A 14,526-nucleotide genomic window follows, 5' to 3' on the forward strand; every position below is an offset into this window, starting at 1 on the left:
AGGGCGGGGTGGCCGGAGACAGATGGGGGGTGTGGCCAGCATCCATGCAGCTCCCACCTGGGGAGATGGGGGAAGGGGTCTCCATCGAAACCACAACCTGGCCTGAATGCAATTGTGCAGACTGGTTCCGACTTCTAGTCTGGGACCGGTCCCAGGGTGTTGAAGAAAACATCGTGTGATCCAGGCGAGAAGACTTTGCACGGAGGGGGCAAGGTTAAGCCTGATGATTCTGGTGATCCTGATACAGCTTCCCTAGAGAAAGGAGGGGAGTGAAAATGAACAGAGTGAAGCCACATTGACGCTAGGCCACGGAAAGATGTCTTGTCATCTGTGTACCCAGTTGATACTCACAGCTGCTCGGCCCTCTTCTTCGGGGGCTGGAGAGAAAGGACCAGGCCCCTGTGGTGCTCTATTTTCAAACATTCTTGCATCTTTCCTCAATGTTATCCACGTGGACTGCAAAACTGAGCCCGCTGACGACCTTTCTCTGAGATGGAGCCTTCGTGAGATCTTCAGGAAATCTTCAAGGACGATCCTTTTTCAGATGTGCAGTACGGTGGCGCTCAACCTTGAACACCCTTTAGCATCCCCTGGGGACTCAGGGAAACACAGACTGTGGGCCTCACCCCCGGAGCGTCGCATTCAGAGGTCTGGGAGAGGCCTGAAGGGTGTTTTCCTAACGAGGTCCTGGCGATGCTGCGGCAGCCTCGGGACAGAATAAACAGTGAGCACCTTGGCCTCCTGCTTGCCTGGAGCACCGGACTGCCTGACTGCGTGGCATTTTTATAATCACTGGGTTATTCCACAATTCTAGTACTCTGCTGGCTTTCACTCCTATGTCTTAGCCCTGAAATCAGCCCGCAGGCCCTTCCAATGGAGAAATTCACACTGACACCGAGGCAGGCCCCTGGGGCCCACCCAGCAGGAAGGGCACGAATGTTCATTTTTAAGAATGAGTAAAATGGCGGGTTCCCCAGCAGAAGTTAGACTTCTGCTTTTATCAGATATTTCGACACATTTCTCCTCCGATTGCTCTGCTCAATGCTGGTTTGTTTGTGTTTTTTAAAGATATTTTTTAAGTAATCTCTACGCCCAACATGGGGCTCAAACTCACAATACCGAGACCAAGAGTCATACGCTCCGGGGACTGAGCCAGCCAGGTACCCCTCAATGCTGTTTTCTGTCAGAAAAAAGTTGGGGACTGTTCCAAAGGAATGGTGCAAACTTTCACGTTCAGGATCATTCCAAGCACCTTTACTAGGTAGACAAAGACAGCGAAGGCATCTACAGCTGGACTCAGAGTCCAAGATCTAACTATACAGAAGCTTTGCTAGCTTTATTTTTTTTCAAATAAATGTGGTATTCCCCTGTTGGTGACTCACTTCCAGTGGCCCTGGGTTAAGGAAACCAAATGGACCACAAGACACTCTAGCTTGTTCTGAAACTTAGAGTCGGCTGTTTGCCCACAGGGTGTCTTATTCCTCAATAAGAGAGCTCAGTTCTCCACAAAATATACCCTTCTGCAAATCCCTAAACACTTGAAAGTAAGCTTCCTTTATCACCATCTACCAGAACATGCCTTGTGTGTGTGTGTGTGTATGTGTGTGTGTAACATTATCCTTCTACTTACACATCACAAATGACCAGGTAAATAGAATCAATAAGCATTGGCTGAATCTTTCTTGCCAACTGAGACAGGGCAGTTTCAAGTTTAAACACCAGTCCTTGGCACACTTGGCTACACATTAGAATCCCCTAGGGAGCTTTTAAAAATCCCCAATCCCCAGGCCACACTCTATACCAGTGAAATTGTAATTTTGGGAGACGGGACCCAGACAGACATCAGTATTTTTAAAAACTCTCCAGAGAATTCCAACATGCAGCCAAATATGAGAAGCAGTGATGTCAGCAACAGCTTTCTGGGTGAACCCATCTGTTGATTCTCTAACTGGATTCTTTCCTGCAGCTGTGGGCATCGGGCCATCTTGGACGCAGCAGGTTCATTCTTGACCAGGAAGGAAGACTGGGCCTCAGTTTCCCTCCACAGAAGAGCACCAGCTCAGGACAACTGTTTCCCTGACTCACCCCTTTATGCTCACCAAGTGAGAAAGTGGGGTGACTTTGAATCTGCTGCGATCTTGTGGTTGATTCAGTGTGGTTATAAATTCTCTGCAGCTGCTCCCATGAAGAGATGGAGTCTACTTCCCCACTCCGTGAAACTGGACTGGTTTCATGACTTGCTTTGACCAGTAGATTGTAGCAAAAGAGATGTCACGTGAGTTCTGGAGCCTGGGCCTCCACCTTGCCCTCCTGAATGTGGCCCTGAGAAGCCTGCATGGGAAACTAGCGTATCCTCCTTGAGGAGGAGAGGCCAGGCTCCCCCAGCCTCAGCCGACACCACCCCCAGACCTCAGTGACTCTCCAGCAGAACGTTGTCATTGGAGCGAGCCCTGTGAAGCCAGCAGAGGAGTGCGGCCCAGCCATCCACAGGATCAGGGGACATTGGAAATTGCCGTGGTTTTGAGAGACAGAGTTTTGGGGTGGTGGTTACTCAGGAATAGAGGCCTGAAACAAATAGTGACTTCGTACGTCCTTCTCATGACTTTGTATCTGTGCCACGAGGACAGCTGTGCGTTGCCCTGCAAGTACTGATTTTAAAATGCACTGATTTAGGTGCACCTGGGTGGCTCAGTCGTTAAGCGTCTGCCTTCGGCTCAGGTCACGGTCCCAGGGTCCTGGGATCGAGCCCCGCATCAGGCTCCCTGCTCCGCGGGAAGCTTGCTTCTCCCTCTCCCACTCCCCCTGCTTGTGTTCCCTCTCTCGCTGTCTCTCTCTCTGTCAAATAAATAAAAATAAAATCTTTAAAAAAATAAAATAAAATGCACTGATTTAATCTCTTTCTCGGTGGGAGTCTTTATTTTAAAGCAGCTCCATGATGATACGGTATTTCTCACCATGAGCCCCTGATGCATTTTTCAGTGTGTTCATGCTAATATGATTTAAAATAGACTGTAGAGGTGGTGCCTGGGTGGCTCAGTCGTTAAGCGTCTGCCTTCGGCTCAGGTCATGGTCCCAGGGTCCTGGGATCGAGCCCCGCATTGGGCTCCCTGCTCCGCGGGAAGCCTGCTTCTCCCTCTCCCACTCCCCCTGCTTGTGTTCCCTCTCTCGCTGTGTCTCTCTCTGTCGAATAAATAAATGAAATCTTTAAAAAAAATAAAATAGACTGTAGAGATGTAAAATAAACATCGATCAGTGGTAGATGTTAAAAAAAAAAACAACAGTACCTAGGGATACAAATTATATATAAGGGAATTTCCAGGATGCAAAGTTGAAGGGTAGAGTATCTACAACTTTGAGTAGGACATTTACAAATTCCAGAAAAGCATGACTTTCTCTGAGGATGGGAGGTATGGAGCTGAGATACTTTTGTAAATTTAGTCCTGATATTATTTGTATTCACTCAGTATATATATATATATATATAGTATATACAATATGTATATATTGTCCCTGCAATGGGCAAGGTACTTTCTTTATTGGATGTTGAGGAGGTTCAAAAAAGGATGCTGTTATCAAACTCAGGAAGTGTGTATCATGTTCCTATCCCATCATTTCAGTTTTCCAAGTTATTAGCTGCTGACAATGTGCATATCTCAGTTCTAACAGTTGGAATTCAAATCTAGCTCTTCTGGAAACTGTCTCTGGTTCTTCAGTGCTAAGGAGGGGAGCTAACTTTTGTGTCAGGGCTCCATGGATTGACGAGTGGATCAGGAAAGATGGGACTTTTCACTCACCATCCTTGGCAAGGGGCTTCTCCTGGGCAACATAATCATGTGACTCAGCAATTTAGAATTAACTCAGTGAGAAGGTTTTGCCTTGCAACTAACCACTCAAATTTTTATCACCTCCTTGCATTGTGTGCATGTGCACACACACACACACACACTTTATGTTGCTGGGGCTACCACAGCAAAATCCCACAGACTGGGGGGCTTAAACAACACAAATGTATTTTTCACAGCTCTGGAGGCTGAAAGTTCATGATCAAGGTGTCTGCAGGGTTGGTTTGTCCTGAGGACTCTCCCCTGGGCTTGCAGACAGCTGCCTTCTCCCTGTGTTCTCACATGGCCTTTCCTCTGTTATGAGCATCCCTGGTGTCTCTTTGTGTGACCTAATCTCTTCTTATAAGGACATCAGTCATTTTGAATTAGAGTCCATCCTAATGGTTGCATTTTAACTTAATCACCTTATAAAAGGCCTCTCAAAATATGGTTACATTCTTTTTTTTAAAGATTTTATTTATTTATTTGAAAGTGAGAGAAAGGGAGAGCACGAGCAGGGTGAGGGGCAGAGGGAGAAGCAGACTCCCCACTGAGCAGGGAGCCCAATGTGGGGCTCGATCCCAGGACCCTGGGATCATGACCTGAGCCGAAGGCAGATGTTTAACCGACAGAGCCATCCAGGTGTCCCAAAATATGGTTACATTCTATGGCACTGTGAGTTAGGGTTTCATCAGACGAATTTGGTGGGGGACAATTTGGCCCACAACTATAGGTATATAGAGTATAGAGATATATATTACATCTCTCTCTCTCTTTCATTGACAGAAAGTATGCCTGTATCTGTTTCTTTGTCAAGGGGTTAGCATCAGCTCTCTGCCTTATGTTAAAACCTACAGATAAAGGCAAAGGGAAGAGGACAGCAGGTGTTTTGAAGCAGCAGATAGTCAAGACTGAATCACTGGAGGTAAACGCCAGGAAAGCTGTAGGAAGCCTGGTGGGCTTGGGGTGGGCAGCAAAGCACTCTATGCAAGGAGGTGGGCTGCCCTGTGCCAGTCCACACACTGTGAGGCGGGCATCATTTCAGGCACTCCTGAGCACGGGCACTGGGACAAAACCCCCACCTTCTTGAGTAAGATTGCTCAAGTTCCTATTCAGAAATAATTGTCAAGGAGGAAATTACTTTTTTTTTTTGGCGGTTCTTTTCTTCTCATTTTTAAACTCTCCTTAAGATGATAGGCAGATGGGACTTCCTTAAATGAAAGTCACTTAGTTCCCATTTTCTCTAATTGGAGGCACTTCAAATAAAAAGCCCAGTGGTCAGATGGACACACATACATACACAAGACGTTTCTTAACTGAAGGGGAATTCTGCAGATAACTAGGAAATCTGAGAGCAGGGTCGAGGGCGTTTGCCCAAGCCCCACAACGTGTATTAATTTACAAACACAACAGACTGTGTTATAGAATCCATTCCATACTCAAGTCTGAGGAACCTCTTTCCAAATGAGTCTAAGAGACCTTCACTCAACTTCCATGAAGCCAGCCAGAGAGAGGAGAGACTTCCCACAGCCTTCCCCAAGAAGGGCTGGAGCCATCCTGGTGGGAGGTGCTGCCCTCCTGCTGGCCATGGAGGGAGACAAGACATGGTTTCAGAAAGGAAATATGAACAGCCCACCCAGGAACAAACAGTGAGACAGTGTTACATTGCAATCTCAAAATTGGAATTGTCAACAAAATGGCCCAAGGAAAACATCAAATCCTGCAGACGCTGAGTCCCACAGACAGAGCTCAACAGGAGGATATTGGGTAGATGCTGGCCGTGTCCCACAGGAGTCCCAGACAGGACATCTTATCTCCGTGGATTTTAGTTTTGTAGTTAGCTTGACTTCCTGCACACTTTGTTTGTTCTGTTTTAGGCATGATCGGGTTGAAAATGTTAAAAGAGGCAGACTCTGAGAGCTTGCACAATATTTCAGCAATGAGCCCAGCACATACAGATGATCAACTTTACTCAGAGCTCATCGAATGAGTAAAATATGTACATATTTTCTGTACTGTTTTTCTCAACAGAGAAACTACTTTCCCCCAGAAGAGGAGCCGTCTGTGAGACATACATCACACCAGAGCCCTGGGTCTCTCTCGCGGCAGCGAAGGCACCATGTGGGGTGGATGTGACCATCAAAGGACTGAGGGTCTCCTCATGTCTTCCCAGGGAGCCTCCTGGGGTTCCTCAACTGCTCTTCAGTGCTTTGTGGCTAAACAGAAGAGTGACGGTCTTTTCTTGATTCACAGAGAAATCTGAGACATAGAACTTGCTTAGTTTTAAGCCCCCACCCTCCATATTTATTATGAATGTGTCACTGACATTTATCTCTGTTGAAATCTACTCTGTGATGCTATTTGATTTGGTACAAAATCACACAGCTACTTTACAGTCAATGCATTAACGTTTCATGGTGATCAAGACCCTTTCTTATGACTTTCAGGCACCCGGACGCTCAAACAAGTCTGATAACCAGGCCCTGAGGGTGTCTCGTGCAGTGGTTTGCTTCTCTGTCTCTCTATGGGGGCAGGGGCTGTGCGTTATTAAAATCAATATTCTCTCCACCCTGGCTGGCTGGTAGGGGGCAGCCAGTCAAGGCTTGTTGAATCCGTGAATACCCATCTGTGAGCGTGAAGCAGGTGTGGTTGGACTTTGCAGCTAATGGCAATGGGGTGTTGTCAAATGGCAGCAACTTCACTAGTTGGGCCCGTCCAGGGGTCAGTCCAGAGTCAGGAGGGACGAGGAAGCAGAGTCATGTTCCTCTGGGGACTTCACTGGAGGGAGAAGACATTTCCGACATGGTACTGAGTCTGGTTTTCTCTGTGGTGCATCTTGGCGATCACCTTCTCGGCATGACCAGAGGAGAAAACTCTATCCCAGCTTCCCCTCCTTGAGGAACCATTTGGAAAACTTTTATAAGAGTCCAGGCGAAGACCTGATGATGGCAGAAGGTGGCCACAGAGCCAGGAAAATAGCCGATCCCCTAGAGTCTCTCTTTTGTTCTTTGATGCCCACAAGCATAAAAAGAAATACCTGTCCGAAGCTGGATGGGTGGGTGGGGGGCATTCCTTGCTCTTAAGTGTTAGTGAGGAACCAGTCTCTGCTAGAGCAACAGGAGATGATCTGATACTGGGGATCCTTGACCAGTTGTGTGGGGGGTATGAAGGTTTTCCACTTAAAGTTCCTTCATGTCTTTCTTAGAGATATATGGTTTACACAGTAATAACTATTTTTCTCTCAACAGGAAGAACTATCCCCAGTAAGAATTGATTTTCCCTTCTGAAATCTCCAGACCTCTGCATCCTTTTTCGAGTTTGGAGATCGGGGTGGTAGTGTCCTAAGACAGTAGTGCTCAGTACTGCCCGGGGAGCTTCTAATGATCCCGGAGCCCAGAAGGGCTGGAGCCATCCCGGTGGGAGGTGCTGCCCTCCTGCTGGCCATGGCGGGAGACAAGACATGGTTTCAGAAAGGAAATATGAACAGCATACTCCAGTCTGGCTGGACCCAGACTAATTTTTCTGGAGTCTTTGGACTCAGGCATCAGTATTTTTTTTTAAGTATTTTATTTAAAAATATTTTATTCTTAAGTAATCTCTACACCCAATGTGTGGTTCAAACCCACAACCCTGAGATCAAGAGCTGCACACTCCACCAACTGAGCCAGCCAGGCGCCCCGGGCATCAGTATTTTTTAAAGCCTTTTGAGGAGTTCTAATACGGGGCTGATACTGAGAACCACTGCTTAGAATCTACTCCAGTCCTCAAATGCAAAGTTTTTGTTAAAAAGAAAAATAAGGCCAAAGATATCTTTTAATTGGAAAAAGTATTTTTTTCATATTCTCGTATCTCAAAAGCTACCAAAGGGATTTTTCCCAGCCCTGAACTTTCCATTAATAAAAAACAAAACAAATTTATACTGAAAACAATGATGAGAAAATTCAGCCAAAAGTAGAATTTTCCAGAAAGTTATGGGCGAGTGAAAAAAAAAAAAAAGCAGACTATCATTGAAAAAATGCTTTTACAGGAATTTCCTTTTAAATCTACTTGCAATCAATGTCTCATTTCAAAGATGGATAAACAGCATTTGCCAGAAAGTCCCATCTCTGGCTATTGCTAAGAAGCTCAGTGTCGAGTGATGGAAATGCCCACAGCAGAGTTCACTCAGTCTGACTCAATGTGGGTTTTAAAGAAGAAGTTAACAAATTTTTAACAGTAAGAGCACAAGTGGGTAACAAAATGACTGGCAGCTATATGACTAGTTGAAAAGAATTAACTTTAACAGCTTGGAGTGATGGCTCATCTTGCAAACACAACTTTCTAAAGACTATATCAACCCTCTTCTTTTGGGGGCAAAAGAAATGTGTGTCTCCAGTTGCTTAGATAGCACTGCTTTCCGCGTGGCTCTGAGCACTCAGAAGGAGGAGAGAAGGGGGCATACACTACGAGTTTCTGACCCTGCCCCAATACATCAAGTGCTTGTCCATCTTTTGCTTTACGTTAATCTGGCGCAAGTTGACCTCACTGATTTCTAAGGCGACAGCTTCCCACTGGCTCTAGGAGAAAGCAGAAATCCCTCAGGTTGACATGCAAGTAATGGGGTCCCACCATGCCTTCCCATCACTGCACCAGTGGGCCAGTGCTCTGGAAACCTTTCTAGTGAAGAGACTCAGTGGCAAAGGAGAGCCCAAGATGGTCTCCCAAACTCTTCTGGGTTTTGCTTTTCTACCGTGGCCAGCCTCATCCTATAGGCTGAGCACTCTGTGAAGCATTGTACAGACTTTATCAAGTAAGCTCCTTACCGCAAACCCGAGAGGTGGGAATTATTGCCCCCCACCTTTTCCTTAAAATCTCAAGTAATTGTTGTAGTCTCCTCCTTCAGAGACCAGGGTGTGTTTTCTGATAAAAATAATACCTTTTCAGGGCGCCTGGGTGGCTCAGTTGGTTAAGCATCTGCCTTCGGCTCAAGTCATGATTCTAGAGTCCTGGGATCCAGCCCCTTGTCGGGCTTCCTCCTCAGTGGGGAGTCTGTTTCTCCCTCTCCCTCTGCCTCTCCTCCTTGCTCTGCTCTCTCTCTCTCTCCCAAATAAATAAAATAAAATAAAATAATACCTTTTCATTCTTCAAGCACCTAGTGAAGTTGAGGTGCAGGGAGGTGCTTATTTCTTGAGTCACACTGGGTTCTTGGGATACTTTCGACTGGGCACATTTGTAAGGGAATTGGAGCAAAACAACTCAGGACGTGGGCAAGCTGGAATTGCTCTGAAGGAATGGGGAGAGGGGCATTCCTTGGTCCACGTCTCTGCCACATGGCTGAACTCAGTGCTGGGTCATGACAGGGACGGTGCTCACAACGGAGACGACTTAAGGAATCACAAGGAAGGGACAGCCAGATGCACACTCTTCGTTCAGCCCTCCCGTGACATGGCTGGTGTCCTCTGTGTGTGAATGGCGCTCTTGCACCTCTGGACCTTCGCTCCTCTCACCCCTCTGCTGGGATGTCCCTTTCCCACCTCTCCAAAGGCCCAATCCTCCGTCTTCCTGCAAGGCCAGCTCAGATGCTACCTACTCCCCAACCCCAAATCCTCCCTTGTTTCTCCCAACCTGAGGCAAACTGCTGATCATGGGTTGAATTGTCCCCCAGAAAGTTATGTCTAAGTTCTAACTCCCAGCACCTGTGAAAGCGTCCTGTCAGGAAATGGTCTTTGCAAATGTAGTGAAGGGAAGAGTTTTGAGATGAGCTCATCTGGATGAGGGTAGATGTTCAATCCAGTGAAGGGGTTCCTTATAAGAGACAGAAGACACACGGAGACACAGAGGGGAGGCTGTGTGAAGATGAGGCAGAGGTTGAACTGATGTGTCCCCAAAGCCAGGCCCGCCGAGGATTGCCAGCAGCACCGGAAGTTAGGAGAGGACCCGGAACAGGTTCTCCCTCAGAGCCTCCAGAGGGAGTCGACCCTGCCGACACTTCAGGGCTGCCCTTCTGGCCTCCAGAATGGTGACAGGATAAATATTTGCTGTTCCAAGCCTCCAAGTTTGTGGTGATTTGTTACCGCGGCCTCAGGAAACTAATATACCACCTCTCTTGGGGTCTCTCCTATCATCCCATCTGATCTTCTCCTGAGACCCATCAATTTTGACCCCATGTTTTATCTTCTCCCGTACACATTGCCTGCTCCTACCAGATCCAGCGGGATTACCCTTCGGGTCTCCTGTGATGCTTTCTGCAGGGTTGGTGCTCTGATAATATTTGCAGGGTGCTGTGGGGGGCTGGGGGGTTCGGGGAACAGACCAGTTCATGCTCCTACAGTGACTGGAGCAGCTCAGGGGAAGGCTTGGACTCAGGCTGCTCTTACCCTCCAGCTGGGGGCTAGCCCAATTCTGGCCCTGCCCTGAGGCCTCTCTGTCATTTCAGGACTTTGGGGTGACCCCGCCCCACCACAACCTCGCTAGTACACCCCAGGCTGCACTGGGTGAGGGGCTCCTGCCTCTGTGTTTCCCATTAAAATTATTATTATTATTTTATTATTCCCATCATTAAAGTACACGCCTGGCCCACTATTCAAATGATCTCTTCAAGGCCTGTGTTCACCAGACTTGCAGCCCGTCAAGGTCAGAGGTCATGCCTTATTGACCTTTGAATTTCCTCAGCCCAGTACTGATGACATATTGATGTGCAGTGAATATCATTTAAAGCTCTTAAGGATCTGGTCTCCAGCTAGCTTTTCAGGATCACTTTGTCTTATCTGTTCATTCTGACTGACCCCCCCTTCCCCCCACCTTGGACTGCAATCCAGTGAAACCAATCTCTTGGCTAAGCATTGAGTTGTTCCCCCCTCTGTGGCCTCAGATTCATATGTTGGAGCACTGACCCCCAGTACCTCAGATTGTGGCCCTTTTTGGAGATAATACATTTACAGGGGGAATCAAGTTAAAGTGAGGTCGTTAGGTTGGGCCCTAACCCAATATGACTGGTGTCCTTATAAAAAGGGGAAATTCGGGCACAGAGATACACATAGAGGGAAGGCGATGTGAAGACAAAAGGGGAAGGCAGCCACCCACAAACCAAGGAGAGAGTTCTAGAACAGGTCCACTGCCTTCCGAAGGAACCAACTCTGCTGACACCTTGCTCTTGGACTTGGAGCCTCCAGAGATGTCAGACATCATTGTCTCTGTTGTTTGAGCCACGAAGCCTGTGGTCCTTTGCTATGGCAGCCTGAGCAAACTAGGGCACCCTTGTTCTCAGGTCCCTCAGCCTCTCCCTCGCGCCTTTGCCTTTGCATGTGCTGTTCCCTTTGCCTGGAATGTCCCTCCGTTACTGGGCAGAAAGCTCAGCTTCTGTTCTGTGTGCAGGCTCTGTGCTAGGAGGCTTACAGGCATTACCTCATTGAATTCTCAGGGCAACACGGTATTTGGAAGTTCCTTTTTATAAAAAGAAGCGCCGCATATGCTGGTTGGCTGGTACCGACAGGAGAGCTGGAATTCATCCCAGTGAACCAAAGAGAGCAGTTCCATGATTTCATGGTATCCCAGTGACCGCGCTGAAGGGACCAGTCACAGGGCATCGCCATCCTTGGGCACCATACCCTGGGCCCAGCATGACACCGGGGCATGTCGTGGTCACCTGATATTGGATGTGGTGGGACTTCCAACATAGTAAGATGAAATCATTTGTTGTGTGTGTGACTTAGAGGAAGCCATTCTGGAAAAAGAAAATGTGTGATGCCCCGTTTGAAAGACTCTTACCTCACTCATGTGAGACTAGGGCATCTGTGTCAGAAGGGAGGTGGGTGATGTGTTGTGTGTCAAGTGCTCAGAGTGGTGTTGGGCACTTAGCAAGCACTATGGAACTCCTGGCTGTTACTACTGTTATTCTGCCGCATCTCTGCTAGGGGCGTGCGGCACAAACGTTAACTTTGGTTCCTCCCTTGTGTATGCGAGCTGGTCCTACGAAGTTTATGGGATCACAGTTATCCACCACAAGGATGAAATAGCAACTGTTTATCTAGGATATTGCAGCAAGTCAAGGGAGGTGACGCAATACCAGCCCTTTCTTGCCAAGCCCCAAATCTGGGGCTCCGACCTCTCAAGACCTACTTCCCATGGAACGATGCTCAGTGAACAGCTCAGTTCCTATGTGTGACTCCAAGCTTTTCAGGTATAAATCGAGCCCTCTTCTTGGCCCCTTCTTTCGCACGTGTGCATCTCTGCTCTACACCACAAAACTCTTCTCCACGCTTTGCCAGTGAGTGGTTTGCCAGAACAATTTGAAGCAAGTAGGGAGGTTGTTGGAAGGTTTCCAGTCACCCCTAAGAGACCAAGATCAGAAACTGTGAGCACGGTTCTAATCTGACCCATCATCTTGGCAGTGAAGCCCAACTTTACTGACCTGGCTTTTCCCTCCACAAAAAAAAATTAGCCGGCATTTGAATCATGCACCTGCTAAGTGCTCGGAATTTTACTTAAGCTGCTTTCTTTCTCAATCCTCAAGACTCTGTGTGGCAGCAGCTCCTTTATTTCTTCTCACAATTCTGTACAGCACATATAGTTACTTCCTTAACAGTGGAGTAAATTGAAGCTCAGAAATGTGGGAATTTGCCCCTGGAAAATAAACAAGTACATACTAGAATTTCGATGCAGGTCTTCTTGGTTTCATATTCTAGACCATTTCTAAGTCCCCACAGAGCTTCTCAGCCTGGGAGAACCAGAGTCAGTGTGGGCTATCTAGATAGGGAAGGATAAGGCTGATGAGATGTATGGAGACCCCTCTACCAGATCTCTCCAGAGGGCTGGAATTCCTTAGTCAGAGTCTCTGTTTCCAGCCCTTTGTTTACAGAGGGTGACCATCCAACTTTAAGTTCCTGATGTGGAGGGGAACACAGGAGCACTGCCCATGTGGGTCTCTCACTCACATGGCTCCTGGCGGCCAACTGAGAGCACAGTGAGTATGGGCATTGAGGGGAGATGAAGAAGGCTTCATGGAAATCACCAGAAAGGAGCAGGAAGATTCAGTTAGATTCAACATGTATTTTTTGAAGGTTATTATGTGCCAGTCTCTGGGCCAATAGTGAATTGCAGCTTGGAGCTACCTGTTTCTGTCGGGGATACAGATGGAAGGAGACGCAACACCGTGTGTGGGTTGTGAGGGTCACTGGCACAAAGGATGATGTTGAGGACAAAATGGACCTATATTTATGTTGCCTTCTGTTCCACATTGAAGGGAGAATGCTGTCCTTTCTGAGATTTTATATAGCTGACATGGAATAATGATAATAATGCTTATGTGCATATATGCATATAACAGTGCAGACCCTTCCTCGTTGGTTTTCAGGAAGACGTTGTTACAGCAGTCTTGAGTTACTTAAAGGGCCAGGGCCTTCCTGAGGATCTTAGTGTTGTACACCTGCATTTGAACTTGATGGCACTCACAGAAACTCAGGGACACAAGGAAGGGTTGGAGGCCAGTGTGAAGAAGAGAGCATTTCCTCCACCGATAATGAGGTCACTGGCTTCGTTCTCATAATGAGGTCACCAGCTTCATTCTCTTTCTGCTCTTCCTCTTTGTCCCAGGAGACTACACTCAAGACAGAGAGATTCTGCATCTGTTCGAATCTGTAGCTCCTGGAAAACCTGGATAAAAGACAATGAGAGTTTGGTTTGTGTTTTCCATTCGACTCTGAAGTACAGTGGAAATGCTCCAAGTTGAGCCAGCCACCTCGTGAGACCCCTGAGCAGCCCCAATTTAGAAGCTTAGTCCTCTTGTCTTCTTTTATATCCATAGCTGTCACTTGATTAACCATCTATTCAGACAGTGTTGGGAAAGAAAGGATAAGCACTAGCAAACATGTTTGGATCTGTGGGTGTGAGGCACGTGAGGAAGGAGCCATCAGTGGGTTTGGTCTTACGTGACACCCAATGGCACAAATGACTTGAGATTTCCACCAGATCCCCAGTTCCAAGTGGAGAATGGACTTGTATTTTAGATTTGGCATAGCACCAGGGCTATGGACTCCTTAATAGAGCTGAGTGGGGACTGTCCCCACTCACCCCCGTCTTATGCAATGACGTACTCGGATTCCCAGCTTTGTTGTGGATGTAAATAAAAAGCATAGTATGATAGATCAAAAGAAAAGTATAAGGCCAGGCAGATAGTAGGCACTTAATAATGAAAAGAAAAGCTTATGGGAGAATCAGAACTTGCCAGGCACTTTGAAGGATGACAAAAAGACTCATGAGTACACAGAACTATCGAAACATTCCTTCCTGACAAGGACAAACTTGAAAGCTGCCCCTTCAATCTTAGTGGCCGCCACCATGTACCATAACATAATCATTGTGAAGCGGGAAAGAAACAAATTCTGAACGTGCAGAAAATAGTCATCCTAGAAGTGAGATATTTCTTGGCTTGTGGACTCTTCTCAAGCTCTTTTTCTGTGAAGATCCTAACTTGGATGCAACAGAACTGTGGGAAGGGGACAACAGTGGCTTTGGTTGGGAGTTACCTGTTTCTGTGGCTCGGTGCCAAGGGTGGGGGTGGTCCTCCCTGCCCCGATTTAGGAGAGGAGGATCGCTCTATCTAGATGAGCAGATCTGAGCCAAATAAGGAGAATGGAATAAATAGTGAGTGCAAAACTAGGCACCCATAAATATCATTTAGCCTCGGCATGTTTTCAAAATATTTCAACCATCCCAGAAACACGTGGCA

General features: G+C 47.2%; 1 long non-coding RNA gene across 1 annotated transcript in view; it reads left to right on the forward strand.

Moving 5' to 3' along the window:
• The window catches only part of LOC115940912 (uncharacterized), a 124,363-nt gene extending 114,802 nt beyond the window's left edge, over positions 1 to 9,561 (forward strand). Inside the window, exon 4 of the long non-coding RNA XR_014148035.1 lies at positions 5,853 to 9,561. This is a non-coding gene — a long non-coding RNA (uncharacterized LOC115940912). The remainder of the gene's footprint in view (positions 1 to 5,852) is intronic.
• Positions 9,562 to 14,526: the final 4,965 nt, after the last annotated feature.

This window comes from Leptonychotes weddellii, chromosome 8 (genome assembly GCF_054177405.1).
Source record: "Leptonychotes weddellii isolate Sample4059 chromosome 8, ASM5417740v2, whole genome shotgun sequence".
NCBI lineage: Eukaryota > Metazoa > Chordata > Mammalia > Carnivora > Phocidae > Leptonychotes > Leptonychotes weddellii.